We start from the raw sequence: 16,454 nt of genomic DNA on the forward strand, positions 1-16,454 counted from the left end.
GTAATATTCCATTGTGTGTATATATATCACATCTTTTTTTATCCATCCATCTGTCAGTAAACTCTTTGGTTGCTTCCATGTCTTGGCCATTGTAGATAGTGCTGCAATGGACATTTTGGTGCATTTATCTTTTTGAATTAGAGTTTACTCCAGACATATGTCTAGGAGTGGGACTGTAGGATCATTTTGTTGGTCTATTTTCAGTTTTTTAAGGGACTTCCATACTGTTCCTCATAATGGCTGTGTCAATTTACATTCCCAACAATAGTGTAGGAGGGTTTCTTTTCTTCCATATCCTCTTCAGTATTTATTATTTGCAGACGTTTTGATGATGGCCATTCTGACCTCTGTGAGGTGATACCTAATTGCACATTTGATTTGCATTTCTCTAGTGATATTGAGTATCTTTTCATGTGCTTGTTTGCCACCTGAATGTCTTCTTTGGAGAAATATCTACTTAGATCTTCTGCCATTTTTGACTGGGTTATTAGGTGGTGTTTTTTTAAGATTGAGTTGCATGAGCTGTTTATATATTTTGGAGATTAATCCCTTGTCAGGTGCATCATTTGCAAATATTTCTTCCCCTTCTGTAACTTGTTTTTTATGATTTCCTTTCCTGTGCAAAGCTTTTCAGTTTAATTTGGTCCTGTTTGTTTATTTTTATTTCCTTTACTGTAGGAGGTGGACCCAAGCAATATTGCTTTAATTTCTGTCAAAGAATGTTCTGCCTATGTTTTCCTCTAGGAGTTTCATAATACCTGGTTTTACATTTAGGCCTTTAATCAATTTTGTGTTTATTTTTGTATATGGTGTTAGAGAATATTTTAATTCTATTCTTTTTTTTAAGAAAGTATTTATTTTTTTGGCTGCTCTGGGTCTTCATTGTTGCATATGGGCTTTTTCTAGTTGCGGCAAGCAGAGGCTATTCTTCTTTGTGGTCCATGGGCTTCTCATTGCACTGGCTTCTCTTGCTGTGGAGCATGGGCTCCACGTGCTCAGGCTTTAGTAACTGTTGTATGCTGTGCTGGCTCAGCATTTGTGGCTTATAGGCTCTAGAGCCCTGGTTCAGTAGTCGTTATGCACAGGCTCAACTGCTCCTTGGCATGTGGTATTTTCCCAGACCAGAGATGGAACCTGTGTCCCCTGCATTGGCAGGCAAACTCTCAACTATTGGACCATCAAGGAAGTCCTAATTTCATACTTTCACATGTAGCTGGCCAGTCTTCCCAGTACCATTTATTGAAAGGCTTTCTATCCTGTTCCATTGATCTATGTTTCCATTTTTGTTTCAGTACCATACTGTACTTTTGATCACTGTAGCTTCGGAGCATAGTTTGATGTCAGGGAGCTTGATGCTTCTAAATCCATTTTTCTTTTTCAAGACCGCTTTGGCTACTTGGGTCTTTCTTGTGTGTTTTCATACAAACTTAAACATTTTCTAGTTCTGTGAAAAATGCCATTGGTAATTTGACAGGGATTGCACCGAATCTGTAGATTGCCTTAGGTAGTACAGTCATTTTGACAATATTGATTCTGCCAATCCAAGAACATGGTGTATCTTTCCTTCTGTTTGCATCATCTTTGACTTCTTTTATTAGTGTCTCACAGTTTTGGAGTATATGACTTTTGTCTCCTAAGGTAGGATTATTCTCAGATATTTTGTTCTTTTTGATATGATGGTAAATGGGATAGTTTCCTTAATTTCTCTTTCTGATCTTTCATTGTTAATGTATAGAAATGTAATAGATTTCTGTGTATTAATCTTATATCTTACAACTTTACCAAATTCATTGATGAGCTCTAGTAGCTTTCTGATAGCATCTTTAGGCTTTCCTATGTATAGAATCATGTCATCCAGAAACATGGCAGTTTTACTTCTTCTTTTCCAATTCGGATTCCTGTTATTCCTTTTTCTTCTCTGATTGCTGTGGCTATGACTACCAAAACTATGCTGAATAAAGTCTAGTTTTCTTGGTTTTAGTGGTGACAGTGAACATCTTTCTTTTGATTCTGATTTCACAGAAAAATGCTTTCAGGTTTTCAACAGTGAGTATGATGTTAGCTGTGGGTTTGTCTTATACGGCTTTTATTATGTTGAGGTATGTTTCCTCTATGCATACTTTCTGGAGAGTTTTTTTTTTTTTTAAATCATAAACAGATGTTGAATTTTAGGAGAAGTTTTTTTTGCATCTATTGTGATGACCATCTCTGTTTTTTATTCTCAATTTATTAATGTGGTGTATCACATTGATTGTTTTGTGTATATTGAAAAATCCTTGCATCCCTGGGATAAATCCTACTTGATCATGGTGTACTATACTTTTCATGTACTTTTGGATTCAGTTTGCTAGTATTTTGCTCAGATCTTTGTGTCTATGTTCATCAGTGATACTGGTTGGTAATTTTATTTTTTTGGTGATGTATTTATCTGGTTTCAGTATCAGGTCTCATAGAATGAATGTGGAAGTGTTCCTGCCTCTGCAGTTGTTTGTAATAGTTTGATAAGGATAGATGTTACCTCTTTTCTAAATATTTGATAGAATTCTCCTGTGAAGCCACTTAGTCCTAGACTTTTATTTATTGGGAGTTTTAAAATCAAATATTCAATTCCAGTACTTGTAACTTGCTTGTTCATATTTTCTATATCTTTCTGGTTCATCTCTGAAGATTGTATATCTTTCTAAAAATTTGTCTGTTTCTTCCAGGTTGTTTATTTTATTGACATATAGTTGCTTATAACAGTTTCTTATGCTACTTAGTATTTCTGTGATGTCAGTTGTAACTACTCCTTTTTCATTTCTAATTTTATTGATCTGGGCCCCCGCTTTTTTTTTTTTTTTTGATAAGTCTGGCTAAATTTTTATCAATTTTGTTTTTCTTTTCAAAGAACCAGCTTTTAGGTCTGCTGATCTTTTCTATTTTTTTTTTTTCTTCAGTGTCTACTTCATTTATTTTGGCTCTGATCTTCATGAAGTTTTTTCTTCCTACAAACTTTGGGTTTTGTTTGTTCTCATTTCTCTAGTTGCTTTAGGTGTGAGGCTAGGTTGTCTAGTTGAGATTTTGGTAAGACTGTACTGCTATACAGTTCCCTCTTAGAATCGCTTTTGTTGTGTCCCTTAGGTTTGTTCACAGCAAACACCCTCTTCCAACAACACAAGAGATGACTCTACACATGGACATCACCAGATGGTCAATACTGAAATCAGACTGATTATATTTTTTGCAGCCAAATACGGAGAAGCTCTATCAGTTCAGTTCAGTCACTCAGTTGTGTCCGACTCTTTGCGACCCCATGAACTGCAGCACGCCAGGCCTCCCTGTCCATCACCAACACCCAGAGTCCACCCAAACCCATGTCCATCGAGTCAGCAATGCCATCCAGCCATCTCATCCTCTGTCGTCCCTTTCTCCTCCTGCCGTCAATCTTTCCCAGCATCAGGGTCTTTCCAATGAGTCAGCTCTTTGCATCAGGTGGCCAAAGTATTGGAGTTTCAGCTTCAACATCAGTCCTTCCAATGAACACCCAGGACTGATCTCCTTTGGATCTCCTTGCAGTCCAAGGGACTCTCAAGAGTCTTCTCCAAAACCACAGTTGAAAAGCAGCAATTCTTTGGCGCTCAGCTTTCTTTATAGTCCAACTCTCACATCCATACATGATCACTGGAAAAACATAGCCTTGACTATATGGACCTTTGTTGGCAAAGTACTGTCTCTGCTTTTTAATATGCTGTCTAGGTTGATCATAACTTTCCTTCCAAAGAGTAAGTGTCTTTTAATTTCATGGCTGCAGTCACCATCTGCAGTGATTTTGGAGCCCAGAAAAATAGTCAGCCACTGTTTCCACTGTTTCCCCATCTATCTGCCATGAAGTGATGGGACCGGATGCCATGATCTTAGTTTTCTGAATGTTGAGCTTCAAGCCAACTTTTCCACTCTCCCTTTTTCACTTTCATCAAGAGGCTCTTTAGTTCTTCTTCACTTTCTGCCATAAGGGTGGTGTCATCTGCATATCTGAGGTTATTGATATTTCTCCCAGCAATCTTGATTCCAGCTTGTGCTTCCTCCAGCCCAGCGTTTCTCATGATATACTCTGCATAGAGGTTAAATAAGCAGGGTGACAATATACAGCTTTGATGTACTCCTTTTCTTATTTAGAAGCTCTATACAATCAGCAAAAACAAGACCGGGAGCTGACTGTGGTTCAGATCATGAACTCCTTATTACAAAATTCAGACTTAAATTGAAGAAAGTAGGGAAAACCACTAGACCATTCAAGTATGACCTAAATCAAATCCCTTACAATCATCCAGTAGGAGAGACAAGTAGACTCAAGGGATTAGATCTGATAGAGTACCTGAAGAATTATGGACAGAGGTTCATGACATTGTATAGGAGGCAGTGATCAAGACAATCCCCCCAAAAAAGAAATGCCAAAAGGCAAAATGGTTGCCTGAGGAGGCCTTACAAATAGCTGAGAAAAGAAGAGAAGCAAAAGGCAAAGGAGAAAAGGAAAGATATAGCCATCAAATGCAGAGTTCCAAAGAATAGCAAGGACAGACAAGAAAGCCTTCCTCAGTGATCAATGTAAAGAAATAGAGAAAAACAATACAATGAGAAAGACTAGAGATCTCGTCAAGAAAAGCAGAGATACCAAGGGAAAATTTCATGCAAAGATGGGCACAATAAAGGACAGAAATGGTATGGACCTAACAGAAGCAGAAGATATTAAGAGAAGGTGCCAAGAATACACAGAAGAACTATACAAAAAAGATCTTCATGACCCAGATAATCATGATGGTAGGTGTGTCATAGCTTTTCTTTCAAGCTATGACTCAAGCCCCTTTAGTTTGTGGGTTGCCCAACTGGGAGGTATGGGATTTGATAATATTGTGAGTATGCCCTTCTTACCCTCTTGCTGTGGTTTCTTCTTCATTTTCTTTGTCTTTATATACAGAATATCTTTTTACTCAATGGTTTTTTGGCAGTTAGTTGTGATTTTGGTGTTTATATGGGAGGAGGTGAATTCAAGCTCTTTTTATGTCACCATCTTGTCCCCAAAACTCAGGCTTATTTGAGAACTTATCTATTCTTAATATGTGTCTGAAAATGAAGTCAAATGCCCTTTGAAATAGAACAATAAAATGAGATTATCAGAAAATAAAAACACAATATCTGGTTCCCTTAAGAACAAAAAGAAAAAATACTGACAGGATAATTGATTGCACTTACATTAGTTATAACAGATACCAATTGTAACTCTGTAGTAATTTACCTTGTTTTCTAGATAAAGTTGTCTTTTTTCAGTGCTTTCTAAACTCTAAATATTTACATTAATCAATGACATGTAAGGCTGAAAAACGTCTAAAGATTTTAGACTTTTAATTTCAAATTTACTGTCAGTAACTAGGCTAAAAAATTCAACACAAAAAGATACAAATGTATAAATATTTAACAATGATAAAAAATACATTCATGAGACATGACAACATATGTTACCTTCACTTGAGCATTACCTCAGAACACACTTTTTTATTTGTGTTCAAAATGGGTCATAAAGCAACAAAGACAACTCTCAACATCAACAATGCATTTGGCCCAGGAACAGTTAATGAACTTGAATAAAAAAGTCACTCTAATTTGCTCACATCATTTCTATAGTCTCAGGGCTTCCCTCACAGCTCAGTTGGTAAAGAATCCGACTGGTCTAAGTGAGTGAAAGTCGCTCAGTTGTGTCCAACTCTTTGTGACCCCATGGACTATATATACAGTCCATGGACTTGTCCAGGTCAGAATACTGGAGTGGGTAGCCATTCCCTTCTCCAGGGGATCTTCCCAACACAGGGATGGAAACCAGGTCTCCTGCGTTGCAGGTGGATTCTTTACCAGCTGAGCCACCAGGGAAGCCCTGTATAGTCTTAAGTAAATATAAAATAAACAGCAAATAATAAGTCATTAGCAAAACACAAAAGGCTAGAAACACGCATTAAAGTGATGTATAACATAACCACACTTATTTAAGAATGCATTTCAATATCAAATGGCAAAATTCCAACAATGCAAAACTGCAATTATCTTTGTACCGACTTAATAATTAGAAGTCTTACAGTTTGGTATGCTTTTGCTTTCTCTTAAAATGCTCTAGGGGAAACCACCTATCACATGAGAAGTTTGATTCCTTTGACATAAATGTACAGTGCAATGGTGGTTCAAGAAGTTTTGCAAAGGAGACAAGAGCCTTGAAGATGAGGAATGGAGTGGCTGGCCATCAGAAGTCGACAGTGACCAATTGAGAGTAATCATCGAAGCTGATCCTCTTCCAACTACATGAGAAGTTGCCAAAGAACTCAATGTTGACCATTCTATGGTCATTCGGCATTTGAAGCAAATTGAAAAGGTGAAAAAGCTCGATAAATGAGTGCCTCATGAGCTGACCGAAAAAAAAAATCATCGTTTAGAAGTGTTGTCTTCTCTTATTCTACACAACAACTATCAACCATTTCTTGATCAGACTGTGACGCGTGACAAAAAGTGGATTTCATACGACAATCGGTGATGACCAGCTCAGTGGCTGGACCGAGAAGAAGCTTCAAAGCACTTCCCAAAGCAAATTTGCACCAAGAAAAGGTCATGGTCACTGGTAGTCTGCTGCCAGTCTGATGCACTACAGCTTTCTGAATCCTGGTGAAACCATTACCTCTGAGAAGTATGCTCAGCAAATTGACAAGATGCACCAAAAACTGTAATGCCTACAGCCTGCATTGGTCAACAAAAGGGCCCATTTCTTCTCCATGACGATGCCCAATGGCATGTTGCACAACCAATGTTTCAAAAGTTGAATGAACTGGGCTATGAAGTTTTGCCTCTTCCACCATTTTCACCTGACCTCTTGCCAACCAACTACCACTTCTTCAAGCATCTTGACAGCTTTCTGCAGGGAAAACACTTCTCCAACCAGCAGGAGGAAGAAGATGCTTTCCAAGAGTTTGGTGAATTCCAAAGCGTGAATTTTTATGCTACAGGAATAAATAAACGTTTCTTGTTGGCAAAATGTGATAATCAAAACATAATCAAATATGCTTGATTAATAAAGATGTATTTGAGCCTAGATATAATGATTTAAAATTCATGGTCTGGAACCACAATTACTTTTGTACCAACCTACTACTTAGCTTCAAAAGTCCCAGAGCTTCATTCCTCTGTGTTCTATTGGTCAATCCAGTCTCTCAATCCAGCCCAGTTTCAAGGGAAGGAAGGGAAAATTCCACTTTTCCATGGGGGAATGACATAAAAAATCAATTCCACTCTATGATGGGGGAATGGTATCAGCAAGAAAAAATAATGGCAACTATCTGGAAAAAAAACTACCACAAAGACTATTCTTTGTACAGTACATGAATTAACTGTTGCAAGACTTTGGGGAATAGTTTCTTACTATATATTAGATGATTTCCTGCAGGAGTTTACATGCCTTTAAAACAGGTGAGGTCCTTGGGGGAGGGTGTGTCTTGGTGCTCATTTCCACTTTATTTTGAAAAATATAAAATTCATTTTGTAAGGGTGTAAATGGAAGCAAAATTATTTTGAATAAACTTAAGTCACCTTAGCAATTTCAGGATTACAATTGGCTTTTGTTCATTATACTTTCATTAATAAAATATGTTTTTGAAATTATCTGGTGGTAATCACTTCATTAAGGAAGCACAAGTATAACTCTGAAGTTGACTCCTTACTTATGAAAACTATTAATGTTTAAACACAAAATTTCATCAATACCTGCCAATGTCCTTGATGTTAAATACTAGTAGTCTCCCAATTATTATTCTGCCTTATATTTATGTCACAAATAGTGAAAGTTGTTCTGTTTTTAAGAAACCAGCAAAGGGGAAAAAAGGGAAAAAAATTAAAGACAAACAAGTATGCTACTTGATGCTTGATGCTACTTTTTAAACTGTAGCATCAAGAGTTCCTGAAACATAATTACAACTTAATCTACACCTTAAAGTTCTTGACAAATGTAAACAATTTTAATTCCTGAGGAAAAGAGTATTTAATCTGCAACATGTATTACACATATTACCACATTTTAAAACTTGCAGTTTCCTAAATTCGTATTATTCGAGTTTTACTGGTAAGAAAACAGGTTTATTGAATTTGAGTCCTTTGCCCCAGTTGGCATGGCTAAAAAAGTGTAGTCTGAAGTCTATGGCTCTCCATTTACTCTGCTATTTACAACATACATGGACATTCATGATTATCTCAATTTAACACTCCTGTCACTGGGGTTCACAAGAACCGACTCTGGTTTCCAAACTCTATATTATTTAATGCTAAAATTTATTCATTTATTCACTCATTTGTCAACAAATATTTAGTGCATAGTATTTATGAGATTAAAATAGTTAAGGGAGTTGAAATATTTAAGATGCCTCTCCCTATTTCCTGTCTCCAGAGAATTAAGAAGATGTGCATTACACACTTTCTTTTCTGAAATAAATGAAACCTCAAAAGCTCAAGATAGCACCTGAATTTGTTTTCATTTTAATTTTTATGTCAGGTCTGGGCTAAGTTGGGCCAAATATGAGGGAAAATCATTGACTTGCAGTCAGCTGAGACATGACTTAGTTAATTTCATTGGCAAATTGCCTCCCTGACTAAGGAAAAGTCAAGGCCTGAGCATGTCTGTGGCCAAAATGATCTCTGTCTTCTGGAGGACATGGCCTTGCCTTTGCTAAGGCAAGCAACAAATTTAAGTCAAAAAAGAACTTGAGGGGAAGAGTTTTCCTTATGCTTCAATGGAAGTTGATGTTGAAATGACAGGTGTAATAAAATAAGAAGAGTAAAAGAATAGTTGGGAAGAAGGCTGTATTATTTCTCAATCTTTTCCAACTTTTTAGGTTTTTCAGATACACGGTTAGTCTTTACTTGTAAAATTAAGACATATATAACAATACCCAACTCTTAAAGCCCATGTTACCTTTCTTTTACAGCTCTGTCAGGATTCTGAGGGGACGCGTTTGGGGTGGGGGTGTGGGTTGGGGTAGAAGGTGCTATTAACATTTTATTAATGTTAAATGGAACTAAGATAACATCTACACATTAAAAATAGTATTTTTGGAAAAAATGACATGGAAAATGCTCATGACATAATGAAAACTAAAACATCAGAAGACAGTATTACATTACAGACTGAGACCAAAGACTAGGGGGAAAAAAGACTGGGAGAAAAAAAATATTACCTGTGTTATATCAGGGTGGGCATATTTACTGCGATTTTAACTTTTTCCTAGTACTTTTCTGTGTTTTTAAACTTTCTGTGGGGTCATGTGTTAATAGTGACTTTAACAGTCAGAAAAAAAAGTTGTAAAGTCAAGTCTTTGGGCTTGAACAACTAGATTTCCATTACGTTATGATCTAGTTATATTTACCTCATTGGCTTGTTGCTCCTTTATCCCAATAATGAATTCTGTGTATTCATTAAATATTACCCAAGAGGAGATGGAAAATGATGAGATATTTTATGTAACATCCCCAAAGAGAGGAAAGCAAAGAAAAGGAAGAACAAACAGTAAAATCAGAGGAATAACCAAGGCAAAGATTTAGGATTCTTGCATAAATTACCAATTAGCTTCTCTTGAAATTCTAATTTATTCTTTCCTCACTTTCCCTTTCCTTTTCCTAATTTTTTTCTTTCTCCTTCCTTTCTCCTTCAAATTTCTGCTTTTTTGGGTAATGGTAATAATTATAGCTACCTATTATGTGCACTGCGATGTAAGTTTTTAAGGGGCAGGACCAAGGTTTAAATATAGGTCCTCTTGACCCCCAAACTCCACATCATGTTGCCTCCTTATTGTAATCCAAAGGAAGAAATTAATGTTTGATTTATCTTGTTAAAAATAATGGAAACTGCAGATTGCAGAAATGCTTGTAATGTTTCCATGTTATTTTGATTTGCATCCAAACAAAAGAAAACCAAACCCAAAGGAATCTTAAGTGAAAGTCACTCAGTCGTGTCCGAGGCTTTGTGATCCAATGGAGTATACAATCCATGGAATTTTCCAGGCCAGAATACTGGAGTGGGGAGCCGGTCCCTTCTCCAGTGGATCTTCCCAACCCAGGGATTGAACCCAGGTCTCCCGCGTTGCAGGCGGATTCTTTACCAGCTGAGCCATAATCGAACCGTCCAGTTTTTCAAATGTTAAATGACATGGCAATATATGAAATAAAGATTCAGAAATAATCTTCACAATCAGAATACAAATACAAGCTAGAGAAGCCAAACGCATAAGTTGTTGGAAACAAAGGACTGACCATAAGCCACAGAACATTTACATTTATGTTTCTAAATAGCTCTCATTCATTATACACTAAGATACAATTCTCATCTTCAGCTGAATTTAAAGTAGGAGAAATTTCTCATTTGTCAGGGTAGCAGTGTTGAATCAAAAAGCAAATTTACATTTTGTTAAAAGATAAAGGTGCTTCAAGGCTTCCCTGCACAAATGTGGCAGAGATTCAGCTTCAACAAATTCTCCCCACCCTCTTGTCAATGTTTGTTTCTTCATTAAATTGCAAACAAATTAGCAACTTTTCTTGTGTTAATATTCTGGCAATGATGACTGGCACTCACTGTGGATTTACTCTTTTGAAAGTCCTCCCATCAAGATTTCTGGAGAAAATAAATTGTGTTGGTTATTATGAAGCTTAATTAGAGCTCAACTGAGTGGCAATTCACATCTAAAGCTTGATTACACATAGCATCTATTGCTTTTGTCTAATAAGTGCTTTTATAAATAACTTATGAACATGAAATTCACATAACACAAAAAGAACCATTTTGGAGTGAACAATTCAGTGGCATTTAGCACAGTAACAGTGTTGTAAAACCACCACCTCTGTCTAGTTCCAAAACATTTCCATCACTCCAAAGTAAAATCCCTATCCATTAAGCAGTTTCTCCCAATTCCTTCCCCTTCCAACCCCCTGTCAACCACCATTCTGTGTTTGATCTCTGGATTTAACAATATGTAATCCTTTGTGTCTGGTTTCCTTCACTCAGTATAATGACTTTGAGGTTCATCCACATTGCAGCATGTATCAATATGTCATTCCTTTTCGTTCTCAGCTTTACTGAGATATAATTGACAAAACTGAAATATATTTAAAGGGTACAGCATGATGATTTCATATCTGTAACCTCATGAAAGGATTCCCGCAATCAAGGTAACATATCCATCACTCTCATCACGTTATATATTTATTTTTTGTCTGTGTGCATGTGAGAACACTTAAGATTTATTCTCTTAGCAAATTTAAAATGCACAGTACAGTCTAATCAACTATAGTCATTATGCTATAAACTTATTCACTTTATAACAAAGTTTGTACTCTTCACCAATCTTTCATTGAAATAATGAAAATACCTGGCAACCACCATTCTATTCTGTTTCTGTGAGGTTTTTTTTTTTTTTTGTAATAAAAATGCTCCCTGCTCCCCCTACCCCTCCTAGCCTCCCAGTGCAGCCGGGAGCTGGCAGCTACCTTCACATGGAACATGCCCAGACACAGAATCCACAACACCACACAAGGGCCAACCCGGAAGAGGTGCCCACTAGGGGACAGGCAGGGGCTCAGGAATGCCAGCGCCATTAGGTAGGCCTCAAAGAGCATGTTCAGTATTGAGAGACTGCCCCGCCCTGCCAGAGACCTGACTAGAACACTGGTTGTCAGGAAGCAGGCGAGGGAGTTGGTGGCACAGCCAAGCAGTACCAAGTCCTAGGCCAGGTACCCACAGAGCAAGCAGAACTAGATCTGCACAATAGCAACACACCCTTGATCAGAGCGTTGGTGGTGGCCAGGAGGCGGGTACCACGGGTAGAGAGGAACTGAAGACCCTGATGCTGGGAAAGATTGAAGGCAGGAGGAGAAGGGGACGACAGAGGATGAGATGGTTGGATGGCATCACCGACTCAATGGACATGAGTTTGGGTATGGTCTGGGAGATGGTGATGGATAGGAAGGCCTGGCGTGCTGCAGTCCATGCGGTCACAAAGAGTTGGACACGACTGAGAGACTGAACTGAACTGAAGGCCCACAGGGTCTGGGCTGGGGGTGATGCCTGCTGCTTGGCTGGATGGCTCCCGCAGAACTAGGCCTCCACCTTCACTCCGGGGGCTCCCACCCGCAGCCCAGGCCCTGGGGCCCCTGGATACAGCGGATAGTCACCATAACAGCAGCAGGACACCCTGGAAGGCGGTAGCTGGATGGGGGCCCACTCAGGCCTTTGCCCTGGCCAGCTGCCTCCACAGGGTCACCACCAGCAGGCCCAGCGCCGCAGGCACAGAGAGGTAGGAGCGGAGACTCCAAATCGCGGGAAGGTCTTCTACCACCAAAGGCGACTCCACCGAGACCCCGTTGACAGCAGCCCATGAACAAGTGCCAAAGAGGTGGGTCGGCACTAGACCTCCCAGCGGAGGTGCTGCTATTCGGCCCAAGGCTTGAGGCCTTCGGGACGGGCAAAAGTCACTGCCAGCTCTTCTTTCCCCACTTACGGCCAAATAAGACGCTTTGGCTCTTCTGGGAACCTAAGACCACTACAAGAAGCACCAACAGCCTGTGCTAGGGTCACCCCACTGCAAGGGGCAGGCAGGCGGCGCAGGAAGGCGCCACAGCTCCAGGGGAGGATAAAGAAAGAGGAAAGTGGTTTCTGGGTCTGAGCTGCCAAGACTACCACCACCACACTCACCATCACGTCACAGGACGAAGACTCCAGGACACAGTCGCACCTCGGAACCCACACAGACTTCTCCGGCTTCTTCCGGGATATCCGAGAAAGCCAGGCCAAGTAGGGCCTGGAGGCGTGGCCGCGGCGGGCACCGCCCCTCCGTGCGTCAGGGGGCGGTGCAGAGCCATCTCTGCTCCCATCAGGCACCGCGTGCCTCCAGACCCGCGGCTTGAAGAGGCTCCGGCCGGTTCAGAACCCTTGAGGCCAGAAACACTGCTGAACCCGTGTGAGGACCCCAACTCGTCGGTCCTGAACTCAGGGAAGCCACTGGGTCGGCGCGCCCTGGCATCGTCCAGCGCCCTTGTGAGTTTGGTTTTTTTTTTTTTAAGATTCCATATATAAGTACTATGATGCCTTGTCAAAAATTAATTGCCCATGTATCTGTGGGTTTATTTCTGGGCTCTCTATCATGTTTCATGGACCTTGCTATGCCAATAGTACTGTTTGAATTACTAGAACTTTGTAACATCTTTTGAAATCAGGCCCTGTGATGCCTCTAGCATTGTTCTTTTTCAAGATCGGTTTGTCCATTTGGGATAATTTGTGGTTCCATGCTAGTAGTAGGATTGTTTGTTCTGTTTCTGTGAAAAATGCTACTGGAATTTTGCTAAGGATTGAATTGAATCTGTAGATTGCTTTGAGTAGTATGGACATTTTAGCAGCATTAATTCTCCCCATCCATGAGCACTAAGTATCTTTCCTTTTATTTGTGTCTTCTTCAATTTCTTTTGTCAGTGCTTTATAGTTTTCAGGGTACAGATCTTTCACTTCCTTGGTTAAATTTATTCCCAAGTATTTTATTTTTGATGCTGTTGTAAATGAGATTGTTTTCTGAATTTCTTTCCCATAGTTTGTTGTTAATGTTTAAAAAATGTGACTGATTTTTATATATTGATTTTCTATCCTACAACTTCACTGAATTTATTAGTTTCAAACAGTTTTTTGGGGGGGTGGTACAGACTTTATATTTTTCCATGTCTGCTAGTGACATATGCACTCAAATTCCTTCTAAAAGAAATCTGGGAGATGGGGGTTTTTGTCTGCTTCCCCTGGGCTGAGCCTGGGGGTAGCTTTGAGAAATATTTGCACTCCCATTTAAAAACTGCTCTGTGTTTGCTATAGTCCTGTGGGACTGGTGGGAGCTCCATTGGCTCTCAGATGATTTGGGAACCTTTGGGTGGCAACCTTAAAAGTTGAAGTGCTATATCTGTAGTCCAAGCCCTTCACTCTTTAGGGAGAAGCTGGACTTTGGGGTTTCACTCCTGATTGTAGAGGTGGGGCTGGAGGTGGGGTTTATGGTGAGATTGTTTTTAGCCTTTTCCACCTGCTTCAATGTGGATAATTTTTTTGTCACCTGAAATGAAGGGGTCACTCAACTAGTTTCTGGATTTCTCTCAGAGAACTGCTCTGTGAATAGCTATAAATTTGAAGGAGGGAAATTCAGGATCAGGCTATGTCTCGGTGATGTGACACCACAATTATCCCTTCATTCCTTATTACGGCTAAATAATATTTCATTGTGTGCTTCTACCAAGGACTGTTTATTTATTCATTTGTTGATGAACATTTGGGCTGATTCTACTTTTTGGCTATTGTGAATAGTGCAGCTCTAATAACTGTTTTTAAACATTTTTTTAAAAAAATCAAAGCTATATAAGCGCAGAGTTTGAGAGTCAGATAATGGCACGAGGCCTCTTACGAAAAGTAGCAGTTCCCTGATCAGCCCTCCCACCACTTTGGTGCTGAGTTTCTTTGCTCCCTAAAAGTTGGCGGGAATTGGAACTGCTCACAGCTTTGTGTGATCTTTGGAAATTGTTCTGCTCCTTTCTGTTAGTTCTTTCCTTGACCTTTCACATATGTGCCAACCAGTGCTCAGCCTGCAGGGTCTCCAGGGCTCAAGTGCCCTCTCTCCACATAGTGCCTCCTCTCCTGGTCTTGACCCTGCAAATTCTAACCATCTAGGCCTCCCCCAACTCAGACTCGTCTCCTCAATTTTGGGTTCTATTTAGCATACCTCCCCTTTCCTTGCAGCCTGAAAAGTGCCCGAGTCTGGTCCATCTGTATGGCTCATAGATACCATGGGATGTGATGAGGTAAATGCTCTTATATAGCAAAACCTTTCTGTATTTCCTGACATGTCAAATTATCATCTGAGAATATAATGTAGAATTTATGTCCTCTTGTGAAAATTGCTCAGTTGTGTCTGACTCTTTGCGACCACATGGACTATACAGTACATGGAATTCTCCAGGCCAGAATACTGGAGTGGGTAGCCTTTCCCTTCTCCAGGGATCTTCCCAACCCAGGGATCGAACCCAGATCTCCCGCATTGCAGGCAGATTCTTTACCAACTGAGCTATCAGGGAAGCCCCTGCTATGTCCTCTTAGGAATATATGTATATGGAGTATATATATATGTCCTCTTAGGAATATATATTAGAGAAGCCCCTGATATGTCCTCTTAGGAGTATATCAACTATCAATCTTAAGTGGAGGAGTTAAGGAAGCACCTGTTAGCATTATAAAACCTTCTTTTAAACTGTCTTACCCCATTCTTGTGTATGTCCAAGAATTTTTACAAGGTAAAATAGAAAGGTACTTCACCAATCATTTTGCAAGAATAGCAATAGTTATCACTTTAGCCAGTGCTTTTCCTAATGAAATCTCTTATGTTCTAACACTTCAGCTATCAAATTGAAGTGAAAGTCGCTCAGTTGTGTCCGACTCTTTGTGAACCCATGGGCTGTCCATGGAATTCTCTGGGCCAGAATACTGGAGTGGGTAGCCTTTCCCTTCTCTAGGGGATCTTCCCAACCCAGGGATCGAAGCCAGGTCTCCCACATTGCAGGCAGATTCTTTACCAGCTGAGCCACAAGGGAAGCCCAAGAATACTGGAGTGGGTAGCCCATCTGTTCTCCAGCAGATTAAGCCATTGCTGATTGAATAACCCAGAGACTCTTTTGCTTGAAGGAGCATTATGAATTGCTAGGGAGACACAGTTTTGCTTATCAATTTGTAGCAGCTCAGCTCTTATTGACCTTTGACTCTTTCTGGTCCTTGAATTAAACATAAAGATAAAACTTGTGACTCATCTTGATTTTAAATTTTGGATGCTACTAGGAGCAAATTTTTAAATAAACATTGCATTTTAATTTGCTTGTTTTTCTGAAGTGCCTGAATCAAACGTTTCAGATTTTAGAACCCATAATTCATTTCTCTGTGTTTTTCAAACAAAAAAATAAGCAGAGGAAAAAAAAAATCTTTATTATTTTAGGCTCTCTGTATTATCTAACATGTCCAGTGAGATCATTTTGAAAAGGTTAACTGACTTGGAAATTTACCAAATGTTCTTAGTTTCATGTCCTATTCGGTTCTCCCAGGAGAGGATCTGGAAGCCACTGCCCCTGTTAGCCATCAGTATATCTGACCTGTGGAACCATTCAAGTAAAACTGTACTGAAGGAAAGGGGAAAGAGTAATAAAGGTAAATAACACCTATCTAGAGTTATGGCAAACACAGGAAAAAATATAATGTGATTCCTATATGTATGATGTTTTTAGTAAGATACTATAAATCAGAGAGATATACACATTAGAGAACAATACAAAATAATATATAATTAAGAGCTCAGTCATGTCGTGTAAGTTGTAAACACTAGAAAGATTCAGAGAAA

General features: G+C 39.4%; 1 protein-coding gene and 1 long non-coding RNA gene across 2 annotated transcripts in view; one reads left to right on the top strand and one right to left on the bottom strand.

Annotated features, from left to right (window-relative positions):
• LOC145506500 (uncharacterized) overlaps positions 1-12,816 on the bottom strand; it is a 72,434-nt gene extending 59,618 nt beyond the window's left edge. Inside the window, exon 1 of the long non-coding RNA XR_014053978.1 lies at positions 12,743-12,816. This is a non-coding gene — a long non-coding RNA (uncharacterized LOC145506500). The remainder of the gene's footprint in view (positions 1-12,742) is intronic.
• A 97-nt stretch (positions 12,817-12,913) lies between these two features.
• The window catches only part of KCNK2 (potassium two pore domain channel subfamily K member 2), a 483,277-nt gene continuing 479,736 nt past the window's right edge, over positions 12,914-16,454 (top strand). The window contains exon 1 of the transcript XR_014053975.1: positions 12,914-13,084. The gene's annotated coding sequence lies outside the window, so the exon portion shown is untranslated. The remainder of the gene's footprint in view (positions 13,085-16,454) is intronic.

This window comes from Giraffa tippelskirchi, chromosome 5, assembly GCF_054371585.1.
Source record: "Giraffa tippelskirchi isolate mGirTip1 chromosome 5, T2T-mGirTip1v1.2.pri, whole genome shotgun sequence".
Lineage (NCBI taxonomy): Eukaryota > Metazoa > Chordata > Mammalia > Artiodactyla > Giraffidae > Giraffa > Giraffa tippelskirchi.